Source organism: Acinonyx jubatus, chromosome D2 (assembly GCF_027475565.1).
Source record: "Acinonyx jubatus isolate Ajub_Pintada_27869175 chromosome D2, VMU_Ajub_asm_v1.0, whole genome shotgun sequence".
In the NCBI taxonomy this organism is placed as follows: Eukaryota; Metazoa; Chordata; class Mammalia; order Carnivora; family Felidae; genus Acinonyx; species Acinonyx jubatus.
In genome coordinates, this window is record NC_069393.1 from 66,021,745 (window position 1) to 66,036,862 (window position 15,118).

Consider the following 15,118-nt stretch of genomic DNA (forward strand, 5'->3'; position numbering starts at 1 on the left):
GAGGAACGGCGTTTAGTGCAGCGTTTATACTAGTGTTGGTTCGCAAAATGTGGTCCCGGCAACCTAGTTCCTGGTAATTTATTACAAATGCAAATTCTCAGCACCCATCCCACACCTACTGAATCAGAATCTCGAGGTGGCTCAGCAGCCTAGTTTAACAAGCGCTCCAGGTGATACCAATGTCAGCCCAAATTTGACAGTCATCGCTTTACCAAAAGCCAATTAAATTGTAGCAGAACCTGTTGGAGAAGAGGTTGATTTATTTAAAACCTATTTTGTTACAACCTACTTGGTTTTAATAAAGTAAATTGTATATAGGTTAATCTCGCCTGATAGGGAACAATCTCCAAGTTACAGTATTAAATGATGAGCAGAATGATGTGAATACTTGCATTTATGTTTAAAAAGCAATGCGCATTGTCTATGTTTCTAATCATATATACTCTTTCTAGACGGATACATAAACCTATCTAGAGGTTTGGAATGGAAGCCAAATATTTTCACTGATTATCTTTTTTACTGTTTATCCTTTAAAAATTTTTTCCATACATATACCGTTTGTTTGTTTTTTTCCAGTTAAAAAGAAAATTCTGTGACAAAGAGGCTATATGAATGCCAGGAAGGAACCTTCCCAGGCGAACTGGGGTCTTTTGCTAGACGTTCAAGAAGGTCCTCCTCTCAGATGGGCTCTTTTGGACTGTGACATCTTGCTTTAATGCCTTCTTGCTTTTTTGAAGGGGTCTTCTCTTTTCTTCTCTACATACACAGACATATATCCCTCTTATTTAGTCAGATAACCTTTATAGAGATGGAAACTAGATTTGTGATAATTGAGTGGCAATTTGTAAGAATTGAAAATGCTGCAGAGGGCAGCAGTGTGTTGCTAGAATTAAGAGGGAAGACCAGAAAGGATGTAATTCCTTAACATAATAGAAATTTGTTTAAAGTATAATGTAGTTTTTAACAACTGCTTTTATTCTAATTGTGTACTTTAAGAACTAATGCCAGAAGGATCTTCCCAGAGTATAAAGTAAACTTTACAGTTGTGTAAAAACCTCTCAAATAAGAGAACTCTTAATGGAAACCACCCCCCCATCAGAAAATAGGAAAGTATTTATTATAAGGTCCTATATGGATTTCTGGATCATCTTGATAGCTTTTGTTTTCAGTATTGTTTTTAATCTCTCCCTCCTCTGTGCAACATAGATTATATTTCGGCGGGGGGAGCAATATAGTTTTAATTTTAGTTCCCACAAAGAGATAGCAGTTGTATGTACCAGGCATCATTCTAAGCACTTTACATGTACCCATTTAATTTTCACAATGGTTCAATAGAAACAAAACTGGAGCAAATATAAACTTTGACTAAGAGTGATACTTCAAGTAAGGGTTCAGAATTACCATCTCAATTGAAGTGTGAAAATCTACTTTCCTTATCTAACGTTCTCATTCATATCTGATCATGTTTATTCTTCAAAAACAGCTGTATCTAAAACTTCTAGTTCTTTATTTTTTTCTTTTTATTTTTTATTTAACTTATTTTTTAAATTTATATCTAAGTTAGCATATAGTGCATCAATGATTTCAGGAGTAGATTCCTTAATGCCCCTTACCCATTTAGCCCATCCCCCCTCCTACAACCCCTCCAGTAACCCTCTGTTTGTTCTTCATATTAAAGAGTCTCTTATGTTTTTGTCCTCCTCCCTGTTTTTATATTATTTTTGCTTCCCTTCCCTTATGTTCATCTGTTTTGTATCTTAAAGTCCTCATATGAGTGAAGTCCTATGATATTTGTCTTTCTCTAATTTCGCTTAGCATAATATTAACCCTCTACTTCCATCCGCATAGTTGGGAACGGCAAGATTTCTTTCTTTTTGATTCCCGAGTAATACTCCTTTGTGTGTATATATATATATATATATATATATATATATATATATATATATATACCACATCTTCTTTATCCATTCATCCATCTATGGACATTTGGGCTCTTTCCATATTTTGGCTATTGTTGATAGTACCGCTATAAACATTGGGGTGCATGTGCCCCTTCGAAACAGCACACCTGTATCCCTTGGATAAATACCTAGTAGTGTAATTGCTGGGTTGTAGGTTCTATTTTTAATTTTTTGAGGAACCTCCATACTGTTTTCCTGAGTGGCTGCACCAGTTTTTATTCCCACCAGCAGTGCAAAAGAGATCCATTTTCTCTGCATCCTCACCAACATCTGTTGTTGCTTGAATTGTTAATGTTAGTCATTCTGACAGGTGTGAGGTAGTATCTCATTGTGGTTTTGATTTGTATTTCCCTGATGATGAGTGATGTTGAGCATTTTTTCATGTGTCAGTTGGCCATCTGGATGTATTCTTTGGAGAAGTTCTATTCATGTCTTTTGTCCATTTCTTCACTGGATTATTTGTTTTTTGGGTGTTGAATTTGAGAAGTTCTTTATAGATTTTGGATTCCAACCCTCTATCTGATATGTCATTTACAAATATCTTCTCCCATTCTGTCGGTTGCCTTTTAGTTTTGCTGATTGTTTCCTTTGCTGTGCAGAAGTTTTTATTTTGATGAGGTCCCAATAGTTCATTTTTGCTTTTGTTTCCCTTGCCTCCGGAAACATGTTGAGTAAGAAGTTGCTGTGGCCAAGGTCAAAGAGGTCTTTGCTTTCTCCTGGAGGATTTTGATGGCTTCCTGTCTTACATTTAGGTCTTTCATCCATTTTGAGTTTATTTTTGTGTATGGTGTAAGAAGGTGGTCCAGGTTCATTTTTCTGCATGTCGCTGTCCAGTTTTCCCAGCATCACTTGCTAAAAGAGACTGTCTTTATTCCATTGGATATTCTTTCCTGCTTTGTCAAAGATTAATTGGCCATATGTTTATGGGTCCGTTTCTGGGTTCTCTATTCTGTTTCATTGACCTGAGTGTCTGTTCTTGTGCCAGTACCATACTGCTTGATGATTACAGCTTTGTAATACAGCTTGAAGTCTGTAAAACTTCTAGTTCTTTAAACCTGATATTTATTTTATTGAAACCTAGTAAGTAGGAGCACCTGGGTATTTCAGCTGGTTAATTGTTCAACTATTGATTTCGTCTTAGGTCATGAACTTTTGTTTGGTGAGTTGGAGCCCCTCATCAGGCTCCGCACTGACAGTGTGGAAACCTGCTTGGGATTCTCTCTCTTCCTCGCTCTCTGCCCTTCTCCCATGTGGGATGACAAAATAGACATTAAAAAAATAGACATTAAAAAAAAACTTAGGGGGCGCCTGGGTGGCTCAGTCGGTTGGGCGTCCGACTTCGGCTCAGGTCATGATCTCGCGGTCCGTGAGTTCAAGCCCCGCGTCGGGCTCTGTGCTGACAGCTCAGAGCCTGGAGCCTATTTCAGATTCTGTGTCTCCCTCTCTCTCTGACCCTCCCCCATTCATGCTTTGTCTCTCTCTGTCTCAAAAATAAATAAAAATGTTAAAAAAAATTTTTTTTTAAAAACTTAGTAGGTAGATAACATTTGAAGACTCCAAATTGTCATTAGAATATACAACTATTTCCTTTCACTACTAAAGAAAATTAAAGTATAGCAGCTGCCTTTGGAAATGTACCAACGCACTGCAGAGCACAAGAGTATGCAACAAACTGTTGGTTAACTGAGAGACTGTATTCTTTAGCTTAGCTTTTACTGCATCCCTTCCTGACAAAAGGTAGCCTCAGATTTGCTCACATTTTTTACTATCTTGACAAATGCCTAAAGGGATGAAGTAGAGACATGTACATAGACATAATAGCTGCTTGTGCCCTTTGCCTTCTTTAGTCATAATAGATGTTTTGAATGTTTGCCTGGAGATTTGCTGCAGGGCAAGCTACTGGCTTGCCTATTATGTGTGTATATATATATATATATATATATATATATATATATATATATATAATGGATATATTGATATATATATCTATATATACATGACATATATATTATATATACCTGTATATATTATACATATCTATTATATGTATCTTCTTAGAAGTATGTATTATATGTATATAAGTACTTCTTAGAAGTACTTAGTAAGTATTTCTTGGATGTATTATATGTATATATTATATATATCTATATCTATATCTATATCTATATCTATATCTATATATATTATACATATCTATTATATATATCGTCTTAGAAGTATACATAGGGGTACCTGGGTGGCTCAGTCGGTTAGGCATCCAACTCTTGATTTCAGCTCAGGTCATGATCTCACAGGTCATGAGTTCTAGCCCCAAGTCGGGCTCTGCACTCTCTGTGCAGAGCCTGCTTGGGATTCTCTTTCTGCCCCTCCCTTGCTCATTCTCTCTCTACCTGTCTGTCTGTCTGACTCTCTCTCTCTGTTTCTCTCAAAATAAAATTTAAAAACCTTTTAAAAATACGAATTTTTAAAAAAAGGGATATAATTTCTCCCAGTGGAGAGTGCCCATATCTTGACATCTAGATACATTTATCCATAAAGAGACAGCATTCCTTGGAAAAATGGCTGTTTTTAGGTCTCAGGCACAGAAAGTACAAAAGTATTTAGGTGAGCCTAGAGCACCTTGCCAGAAAGCGAGGAAGTATCCCAAAACTAATAAGATCACGTCAAAAGCTCATAGAACCCAATTTGACTCCAATGGCCAAATGTGAGTCAAGTTGGGCTAAACAGAATAATGACTGTGATAGATTATCAGAGCACTGAATGCATTTTTAGAATCCCTGAGTCAGGCACCTGGGTGGCTCAGTTGGTTAAGCATCTGACTTCGGCTCAGGTCATGATCTCATGGTTGGTGAGTTCAAGCCCCACATCTGACTCTGTACTGACAACTCAGAGCCTGGAGCCTGCTTTGGATCTGTGTCCCTCTCTCTATACACCTCTCCCACTCACGTTCTCTCAATCTCTCTCTCTCTCTCTCTCTCTCTCTCTCTCTCTCTCTCTCTCTCAAAAATAAATAAACATTAAAATCCCTAAGTCTAGAGTGATACTCAGAATCAAGGGTGAGGGAAGGGCCTTTTTTCTTTGTAGGAGAATGCTGGCCAATACCTATAGATGGAATAATAGAATTGGAAAAATCATTATGTGCAGTCCCCAATAATTGAGGCAAAGATCATCAATAGAAGCTAAAACCCATCTTGTAAAGAAGTGGGAGAAAGGGGGATGTTTGCAAAGTGGCAGAATATCACGCCATAGATTACTTAATTACAAAGGGAGAGTAAGGAAATTCAGCAGTCACCAACTTAACCTAGTGATCACATTGAGCATGACCAATGGTGGGACAACCTGACTTTATAGTCCTCTTGACTTGATGCAACATGAAATAACAGCATCACCAATGAAAAGTCTGCCAAAAATGCTTAACCTGACTATAATCAATCCTTTTGACCCAAATTTCAATTTACAGGAAATATGGAGTTAGAGGAACAGATAAAATGACCCTGATGGAAGAATCAGATCCAGAATGTGAGACATTCCATAAGAAAACGCCTAAATTCTTCAAAAGGTCAGTGTAGTTAAAAAGAGTGTGGAACTGTTCTAGATTAAGATACAAAAGACCTAACAATAAATGCAATGGATAAATCTTGATTGGGTCTTGGTTTGAAAAAGCTATAACAGAAATTTTAGAGTACTTTGGGAAATTTGAATATGGACTGGGTATTAGATGATACTGAATTACTATTAACTGAGTGTGAAATTTACTTTGGTTACTTAGGAAAATGACCCATTCAGATATTTAGGGATGAAATACCATAACATCTGTAATTTATCTTTAAATGGTTCAGCAAAAAAAAAATTGTATGGAATTTCATAAAATCACGTGGGTGTGTGCATGAATATATGTATACTTGTGTGTATTTACACAGCAGTAGCCACTTATCCACGGGCAATATGTTCCAAGACCCCTAGAGGATGCCTGAAACCATAAATAATGCCAAACCCCATATATACTGTGTTTTTTCCCATACATAACATACTTATAATAAGGTTTAATTTATAAATGAGGCACAGTAAGAGATTAACAATAATAAATAATAAAATAGAACAATTATAACAATATTATAACAATATACTGTAACAAAAGTTATGTGACTGTGGTCTCTCTCTCTCTCAAAATATCTTCTTGTACTGTACTCACCCTTCTTGTGATGATGTGAGATGATAAAATGCCTATGCAATGAGATGAAGTGAGGTGAATGACGTAGGTGTTGTGACATAGTGTCAGGTTTCTATTGACTTTCTGATTGTACATCAGAAGAGGATTATCTGCTTGTAGACTGCAGTTGACCATGGGTAACTGAAACCGTGGAAAGTGAAACTGCAGATAAGGGGGGACTACTGTGTGTGTGTGTGTGTGTGTGTGTGTGTGTGTGTACACACATATATGTATACGTGTATGAATATATATATAGAGAGAGAGAGAGGAAGAAAGAATTAAAATGTGTTAGATGTTAAGATGTTAATGGTTATTGTGGAGGATATGTGACTTCATTGTACTAATCTTTCAACTTTTCTGTATGTTTCAAATTTTTCAAAATAAAAAGAGAAAAGTATTTGTAAACTAGCTAGTATGGTTTTAGGTGATCTGTGTGTGTGTGTGTGTGTGTGTGTGTGTGTGTCTGTGTGTGTGTGTTTAGGGAATGGTGGGGGAATCTCAGCAGATTGAGAGGATCTTTAGGAGCTAGAAGTCGTTTAACAAGCTTAGAAGTAATATGAGAGATTACAAAAGCTTATGTGATTGTCAGAAACAAAAGGCCATAGAAAGCCTATGGGTCAAGGTCTAGCAGGAAGATGTGGGCAGTGGAGGCTGAAGCAGTCACAGGAGCTCTTTGAAGGCCAGGAAGGAAAGCATGAGAATGAATTACTTTGACTTCCCCACATGCAGGAGAGAGTCCAATGGGCCTTGCCCTCTGATGTGGTGATAGGAACTTTTTTCATTTTTTTTTTTTTGGCCCTATCTGGCTTTCTCATATAACAGCCTCCAGAGGTAGTCTTAAGATGGTCTTTTAAACTCGGAGTTAATTGGATTCATCTGCATCACAGCCCTTGAAAATACCCTCTTTATCTGAGTGTTTCCCACCCCCATGTTCATGTTGACTATTTATTTAACTTAGAAAATAACTTAGTTATTGCAGAAACAGCCTGGAACATTCCATATCACTATTATTGTACAATGGATAATAGAGCATAATAGAGCAACCTTTTTTTTTTTTTTTTAGGATACTTACACCAGACAACCTGAGTAGCTGGGGATATATGTACCCAAATGTAAAGAGCAAAAAGGAGACAGTGAACACAACTTCTTTCCAGAAGCCAAAATAAGCCCCAGATTTTTGCCCCATGAAAACTAATGCACATAGTTTGATACGGTCACATTTAACCATTTTATTGATAATAGCGTCAGCAGTTGCAAAGAACTGTACAATGGAGGCCTCAATGCTCAAAGAACCCATTAGGTGGCAGTGGGGACACAGGCATCTTTTGATGTCTGATTACAGCCCGCCCCTGCCCATGCTTCCTCCAGTTATGGAGCCTTGGGGAAGTGACATCGTCAGGCAGCTTTTCAGGGGAGGAGATAGGGGAGGCAAACAACCAGAGAAAACAAAACAAACAAAAGTTATGGCCTATAGTATCCAACAGATGAGGAACTGTTGGTCATCTGGACTCAACTCCTGTTCTTGATTTTAACATGTTTTTATTTGTCCTTGTTATGATTCTTTCAGTAAAATAACTTTATACCTAAGTTCTTTAGATGACTTGTGTGCTGTTTACAATATCTCTGTGTTGTCAGTTTTTGAACATAAGCTAGAATGTGAGTATGGAGTATGGCTCATTTTGCTTGGGACCCAGTACATTTAATACGTACATTTATAGTGACACTCTCATTCTCTGTAATGAGTGCTCATGAAAGGCTTTTTGTGGTCCTGGTACGTGCTGTACATTGAGATTCCTGGGAAAAGGACTCTGACATTTCTTTGCAAGAAGTTTATTGGGGAGTGCCTTTAGGAACATCCCCTGTGAGAGTGACAGGAGCAGGGCTGGGCGGAGGGAGAAGAAGCTGCCACACGTGTGCAGCCCATCCTGTAGGAGCTCCAGGGCTGGATGGCTCCTCAGAGACCCCCTTGGGACTTTATACCTACCCAACCCCAAATGATCAGCCAATACATGTGGGCTGCCCCTGTGAAGGGGGCAGAAAAATAATTCGGCTGGATACTGTCAGCCACCAACACTCCCTCATTCTGGGTGAATGAGCACCTCAGTCCTGAAAGAGGAATTTGGGCCACACACCAGAGTATCTACAGCAGGGGAGAAGGCCTACTTTCTCTGCATCACCCTTATTTTTAGGCACCTCTGATGCTGCCTCTCCCACAGATGCTACCTGTATTAGAAACTGTGAAACAGGGGCACCTGGGTGGCTCAGTCGGTTAAGCGGCCGACTTCGGCTCAGGTCATGATCTCGCAGTCCGTGAGTTCGAGCCCCATGTCGGGCTCTGCGCTGACAGCTCAGAGCCTGGAGCCTGTTTCAGATTCTGTGTCTCCCTCTCTCTCTGACCCTCCCCTGTTCATGCTCTGTCTCTCCCTGTCTCAAAAATAAATAAAAAAACGTTAAAAAAATTAAAAAAAAAAAAAGAAACTATGAAACAGGCAGGCCCGAGTGCCGGAGTCCATCTGGGCACCCTCTGGAGGGATGCAGTGCAGGGTCACCATGGCAGACCTGCAGCAGCTCCAGGTGCAGAAGGCAGTAGACTCCGCGGTGAAGAGTCTGGAGAGAGAGAACATCCAGAAGATGCTCATGTTCTGGTACAGCTGTTGTGAGGATAGTCGGGAGGCCATGCGGCAGGTGCACCGGTGCATTGAGCGCTGCCATGCGCCTCTGGCTCAAACCCAGTTGAAGAAATTCCAGGGCTGCCTGGCCCAGTGCACCATGCACTGCAGTGACAAAGCCAAAGATTCAATAGATGCAGGAAATAGAGGGTTTCAGGTGAAGTGGCAGCTGGAGAACTTGTGTGACCAAGTATGTGGATGACCACATGCACCTCATCCCAACCATGACTGAGAAGATCTCTTATCCACTGGGAAATTGAAGTCTTTGTAATTGGCCATCAAGGCTGACAGCAGTAATCCATTTAATTTTTTTTAATGTTTATTTTATTTTTGAGAGATACAGAGCATGAGTGGAGGTGGGGCAGAGAGCAAGAGGGAGACACAGAATCTGAAGCAGGCTCCAGGCTCCAAACTGTCAGCATAGAACCCGACATGGGACTCGAATCCATGAATCCTCAGATGGTGACCTGAGCCGATGCGGGAGGCTTAACCGACTGAGCCACCCAGTGCCCCAGCAGGAATCCATTTAAAAAGCAAAATGAATTTTGGTCTTTGAAGTTTATGAAGAAATTAAGGATAGCAGGCAAGTTTGAGGCATGTGTCACTTGCCTCTACACACTGGTTCCTTTGTGTTTCAACCCTAGAAAGTGAAATGGAAAAAACTGGTGCTAAAATTTGGGTCTGAGATAGCACAGAAGAATTTTTGGTAACCTAAATTTCGCATGCACTGGCACTAGGGATCTCCCTTATACCAAGCCAGAGGCTTTAAGGTACAAGATTCTTCTTAGTATACAGGTACAAACAGGTTGCTAGGTTCCCCTAACCTGCCTATGATCTGGTGGAGTACAAGCAGAGATGTTTCTGTTGTTGCCAACCTCCCGTTTACCAGAAGGATCACCAAATCATTTTCTATAAGCTGTAAAACAAAGTCCATGAGGTCGCTAATTTACAAGGGAAAAAAGCTTTCTGGGTCTTTGTTTTGCTTGGTTTTGTTTTATATACAATGTTTTGTTTTATATATATGAAGTTGATTTAAGGTGCGGAGGTAGGAGAGGTAGTTTGGGTAAGAACTTTGAACAGTTCCTCGTGGGTATCTATTTCTGGCCATCAAGATGTGGATATGCATTTCTTGAAATACGTATTACATCTTTCAGCTAAGAGACCCTGCAGAAACAAGAGAAGGGATGTTACACTGGGTATGGGAAGCAGATCTCCCCTCTCACTGGCTGTCATGATGGGCCCTGAGCCTATCTGCAGCAGAACAACTGAACAATCTTGCCGTAACACTTTCCCTTGAAGGGAAAGGGGGTTTTGATTGCACTATGTACCAGTATCCAGGAGTGAACATTGAAGGAGAAACTGTTGCCTTCTTAATTAAGAGAGTTATTAGGTACTGAATTTGGAAAAACCTGGTTTTTATAGAAGAGAAGGAAGGAAAGCCTAAACTCAGTGTTGCTTATTTAGCCCCCTGAAATAACAGAGCCCTATTGAGACAATCCCTTGGCAACAGGAAGGCTGAAGGAGAAAAAGTAAGCAACTCGGGTGAGCTGTGATTCCTTTAAAGCAAAAGATGGACAGCCACCCCCTCATTACCAAATAACACTTTTGCCTGTGGCCGTTGCAGTAAGCAGTATTCTGCCCTTTATCATTTCATTATTTTTTTCACCAATTTATTATTTGAAATGATAACATAGCCAATATTTGGTGTTTCAAGGTTGTAATATATGTTCCTAGTGGTTCAGCTTAAAAAAAAAAAGGTATAGTTTTTCCTCAGAAAAGAAAAAAAGAAACTGTGAAACAATGTCACCTTCTCATTTTGTTTTCCCAACATTAAAAGCTAATAGAAAATGTCTTGGTACTTCCTGCAGGTGATGTCATGTTTGTTTTAAATCGATTTCTGAGTGTGTGTGTGTGTGTGTGTGTGTGTGTGTGTGTGTGTAGAGAAATTAATATATAAATGCTAATATATATATATATATATATATATAAAATGCTATAGGAGAGCTTGCTTATGCATAAGCAACTCAGGTATACAGATTAAGCATTTCTTCCATTGAAAAATTTTCCAAAAAATTTTGGCACAATTGGTAATTATTTACTCCAGCACATCAAAATCCATTAGGGTAAAATTTATAAACAGAAAAGCCATTAGGGTAAATTTTATTTTTTACAAAATGGAATACATAATTTTTTCCCTTAAAATAGCCTCTTCATGGGTAGAAAACGATCAACTATTTATAAAGAAGTTTTAAAATTTTTTAAATTTTATATTTTTGCCTGATTTTGTCTTCTTTTGTATTCTATGACACTGATGCTTACTAACTTTTTTCCAGTTTCAGCTAGAAGAATTACTTTCTTTCCCTTATAGTCATTTGACTAATTTGACCCCCAAATGTCTTTTGGATGTATTTCTCTTTCTCCATCCTAGTGCTATATAGACCAAGCTGTCATCATTTTCTCTCCTAGCTTGATGTAATAGTCCCTAAGAATGGGGTTCCTTCCCTGAGATTCATCTTCCACACTTGGCTCCCAGATTGATCTTCTGGAAACACCAGTCTAAGCATACCCACACCTACTTGTGAAATCCCAACCTGTTAGCCCACCATATAAGGCCACTAGTGATATGGTCACAGCCTGCTTCACGTCCTGAGCACTGACCACACGTTCCAGGTACAAACTTACCCTGCTCTTTCATGCCTTACTGCTTTGCTCCTAGGTTCTGTTCTATGTCGCATGCTTTTCCTCACTTCCCTGTTTGGAAGAATATCTTTTTTTTTTTTTTTAATTTTTTTAATGTTTATTCTTGAGAGAGAGATGGAGCACGAGCAGGGGAGGGGCAGAGAGAAAGGGAGACACAGAATCCGAAAGTAGGCTCCAAGCTCTGGGTGGCTCAGCTGGTTGAGCGTCTGACTTCGGCTCAAGTCATGATCTCTCAGTCCATGAGTTTGAGCCCCATGTCAGGCTCTGTGCTGACAGCTCAGAACCTGGAGCCTGCTTCAGATTCTGTATTTCCCCCTCTGTCTGCTCCTCCCCCACTCGCACTCTCTCTCTGACTCTCAAAAATAAATAAGCATTAAAGAAGATTATATATATATAAAAAGATCCAGTTCCGAAGGGGCATTGTGACTGCTCACCACCTTTCTCAGACAGGGCTTCTTGCCTCCCTCATCTGCTTCCTTTAGTATTTTTACATATAGTAAGAACACCCTAGACTACTGGTGTTTAGAGTAGAGCTCCTTGGGGCATCTGGGTGGCTCAGTTGATTAAACATCCGACTCTTAGTTTCTGTTCAGGTCATGATCTCGCAGATCTGTGGGTTCAAGCTCCGCATTGGGCTCTATGCTGACTGCGCAGAGGCTGCTTGCGATTCTCTCACTCTCTATCTCTCTAACCCTTCCCTACTTGTGCTGTCTCTGTCTCTCTCAAAATAGATAAATAAAACTTAAAAAAAAAAGGAACAGCTCCTTTAGGAATCCTATGGAAGGGGCAAGGTGTGTCTGGCACTAATAGAATTCCATCTCCTTGAGAACATAGAAGAAGCAAACTTTTGACAGCAGTGAACATTATATTTGACTTTGGAGAATATTCTAAAGATTTCTTGTAATTAGCATTATGATATTTCTCTGACATGGACATATAACCACATGACACTAGTTTCTTCATAAGGCTATTACTACTAAGGAATCAAGGTTTTGAAGCATTTTCTGGTTGGAGAGAACTTTTAATTGATCCTAATTAATGGTGTGTCTGCAGGCAACTGAAAGTGATTTTTACATTCACGTTTGCTGATAAGGATATAGATAGGAAAAACAGGACTGTAATAGCTTGATGATGAGCAATTTAATCAGTGTATCTCTGGTTTATTTTTTTAGCGTTACTGATCAGCTGCCTAATTTGTTGCTTTCTCCACAGGCAGAGGGAATTAGAACCAGTTAACCTGATAGTCAATGGAAGAATAAAACTAATGTAAGTACGACAAGAAAGGGACTATAATTTATAGATATATGTGGCCATTCATCTTGTGGTTTAGGAAGGCAAAAGTATTGAATGTGGAGCCCATGTTTTTTGACTTTCTTTTGCTATGACTTGTACAGTGCCCAGGTTAGGTCACTTTTTCTGTCCCAACGTAAAAAAAAAAAAAAAAAAAAAAAAAAAAAAAAAAAAGGATACATAGCTCCCTGCATCATCATGAGACAAACAAGTTGATGTGACTATAATAGCTGCCTGTAACAGTTTGTGAGCCCAGATTAAATGGTATTGGGCCTCTTCTGGCTGTAATTGAATTTGTTTCATTTTACTTGGCTTTTGCTTTGCATCACTCTCCGACCCCTGTTTTATGATCCAAAGAAGGCATGTCAACATGCTTGACTGGCAGGTGGAATAGTACATTGGACCCAGGATCTGTAGTTCTAGTGTGCATTCTGCCTCTCACTAGCTCAGAGACCTTAACTTGGGTCAGCCTGCATTTCCTTATCTATGTTTCCTTGTGGCCCTGAGACTTTGTGCTTCTTAGTTTATGGGGAGTCAAGAAAGTTGACATATATGGGATGCCTGGGTGGATCAGTCAGTTGAGAGTCCAGCTTCGGCTTGGGTCATGATCAAACAGTTCATGTGTTCAAGCCCTGCGTCAGGCTGTGGGCTGATAGTTCAGAGCCTAGAGTCTGCTTCAGATTCTGGGCCTCCCTCTCTGCCCCTTCCCAACTCACACTCTGTTTCTGTCTCTGTCTCTCTCTTTCTCAAAAATAAACATTAAAAAAAAAAAAGAAAGAAAGTTGACATATGGTCTTTCCTGATTAATCCAGTCCATAGACAATTAACTTGATCCTACCCCCATCTCTCCTTTCTCTGACTTTTTAAGGAAGTATACCTGGGTTACACAGTCTAACCTGTATTAGTCCTCTGATTGTAAGCTCCTGTAAAGCAGGATTCCATGCATGAAATCCCATCTCATCCCCTCCCCCCGCCCCCCCTCAGTCAACTCCTAGATCTAGGCATTTGTTGTGGATTCAATTAATACATGTCAGCTATAGGAGGAACCTCAGGGACTCCACAGTTTTATCTCTTCAAAATTGACTTCTTTTACTTTGCAGAGAAAAGAAAGGTCATCTAGCATAAATTTCCTTTGATAGCTCCCCCCTCCAGCACATACACCTAAAAATTATTTGTGTTGACTCATCCTTGGAAAGATTGAAAAAATATGACTATATTAAAATATAAATCATGTATATAACCAAAAAATTAGGCAAGCCACAAAGCACAAGAAGATATTTGCATTTAAGAATCAGTAACCAGAATTTAAAAAACAAAACAAAAACAAAAACCACACTATACATGATACATAATCGTTAAGAAAACAGCCTAATGGAATGGTGAAAATAATGAGAAGAAGATAGAGGAAAAGATACGAACAAACAATTCACAAAAGAAAGAATCCCAAATGACCAATAAACATATGGGAGATACTCAAACTTATGCATAATCAGGGTCAGGCATATGTCAACAAAAACTGTAACCCATTAAGTGGGAGAAAATTTAAAAGACTGGAAAAAGCCCAGACAGTGGTAACACTATGCACAGTTGATGGGAGTACATGTGGTTCTATCCATGTGGAGAGTGAATGGGCACCTCTCCCAAGCCAGCAATTGCACTCCCTGAGAAGCTCTTGATACGTAATAAGGAGACACATAAAATGTATTACAGCTTTGATTTTAAAACCAGAAACCTTAAAAATAACAATCTGAATGTCCCCTAACAAAGAAATGGAGAAAAAAAATTACTGGATGAATAAATATTCATGAAATTAGTAAAAACAAACTAGAGGTACATGTATCAACGTGGATAAATGTCAAAAACAATGTTCAGCAAAAATAAATTACAGAGTAATATGTATAGCAGGAGGCCACTTACACAAATTTTAAAGTCATGCAAAAATAATGTTGTTTACGGGAACACATGTATAGTAAAAGTGTAAGACCATGCATGGGAATGAAAACTACCAAATTCAGGATGGTGTTTTTATCTGGGGAAGAAGAAAGGGCCATTGGGATCAGAGAGTAGTATGCAGGAGGCTTTCCACTACATCTGTAATATTTAACATATACATTTATTTATTTAAAAATATGTAAGTTCTCTCAAGGCCTCCTTTGTAAACCTTAGGAAAATGTACCCAACACCTCACAGGCGTGGCTTGGATACCACGTTACTAGAAGATGCCAACACAGCCCCACATCAGGGCTTATAACTTTGGAGCCAAATGCCCCCCTTCAGTCAGTGGTCCT

The 15,118-nt window shown here is 39.1% G+C and overlaps 1 pseudogene; it reads left to right on the forward strand.

The window, feature by feature from the left end:
• Positions 1–8,409: 8,409 nt before the first annotated feature.
• On the forward strand, positions 8,410–10,608 carry LOC128312564 (protein FAM136A-like; annotated as a pseudogene).
• Positions 10,609–15,118: the final 4,510 nt, after the last annotated feature.